This window comes from Colobus angolensis, unplaced genomic scaffold (assembly GCF_000951035.1).
Source record: "Colobus angolensis palliatus isolate OR3802 unplaced genomic scaffold, Cang.pa_1.0 Scaffold168, whole genome shotgun sequence".
NCBI lineage: Eukaryota > Metazoa > Chordata > Mammalia > Primates > Cercopithecidae > Colobus > Colobus angolensis.
In genome coordinates, this window is record NW_012114799.1 from 5,086,535 (window position 1) to 5,087,738 (window position 1,204).

At 36.7% G+C, this 1,204-nt stretch overlaps 1 protein-coding gene across 1 annotated transcript in view; it reads right to left on the reverse strand.

Moving 5' to 3' along the window:
• Positions 1-1,204, reverse strand: part of ZRANB3 (zinc finger, RAN-binding domain containing 3) — a 343,238-nt gene that overhangs the window by 156,877 nt on the left and 185,157 nt on the right. The gene's annotated exons all lie outside the window — the stretch shown is intronic.

Here is a 1,204-nt window from a genome sequence, read left to right on the forward strand (position 1 = left end):
GTCTCGAACTCCTGACCTCAGGTGATCTGCCCACCTCAGCCTCCCAAAGTGCTGGGATTGCAGGTGTGAGCCACCACGCCCAGCCAACAGTTACAGATCTTTACCTGGCTAGAGTTCTTCAGTGTGTTACTTCCCTGCCTCAACGACTCTGCCAAAAACAGGCTTCCAGGAATTGAGGCTTGGCCCTATTTTTGTGTGTGGACAATACCACCAACTTTGTGCTATGGTTAGGGGTCTCTGGTTTTGTTTCCTGCCATGGTTTCATAACACATTTTCTTAATTTCAATTTATCTGCAAATAGGATCTGTTTTGCTTCTCCAATTTTCTGGAAAGTAGAATTCTCTCTCTGCAACCCAGATTCTATCACCAGAACCTCAGCTGCTTGCTGCTAAATTTACTTGGTGTCAGTCACCTGTCTATCTATACATTTTGCACTTCACGTATGACTAACAGTGATCTGTGTTGGGTTGCCAGGCAACTCTCTCCCAAAGACCGCCACTCCTCAAAATTTCCTAATCTTGTCTACTGAGATCTGGTGGGTAAGCCTTCAATAGGATAAGTAGAATTGGGACTTGAAACAATAGGTAGAATTAAAAAAAAACAAAATTTCAGTTAGATAGAATAAGGTGAAGAGATACATCATCCAACAGGGTAACTATAGTTAATAACAACATACTACATTCTTAAAAATTGCAAAGAGTAGATTTTAAGCTGTTCCCATCACAAAAAAGCACGTGAAGTAATGCATATGTTAATTAACTCAATGTAGCCATTCTACAATGTATACATATTTCAAAACAACATATTATATACCATAAATATATAATTTTTATTTGTCAAATAAATATTTTTAAAGAAAAAAATAAGAAAAATAAGTTTTAAGTTGAGGACAGGCGAAGAAAAGGGAAACTAGCCTGAGTATGGGTAAGAATAATCCTGATATGTTGGGAAGCTAATTTGATTAGAAGTTTGAATATTTTTGTCTTCTAGTTCTCTAATTCTGTATTCTTGTATCTAATCTATTAAATCTACTAGAATTAACTCCAGATGTTATTTTTCAGTTCTAAAATGTCCACTAGAATCTGTTTTTGTTATTGTTCTAACATGTTAAAAATTCTTGATTTTTGTTTGTTTTGTTTGTTTGTTTTTTGAGATAGGGTCTTGCTGTGGCTGGAGGGCAGTGGCGTAATCGTGGCTCACTGCA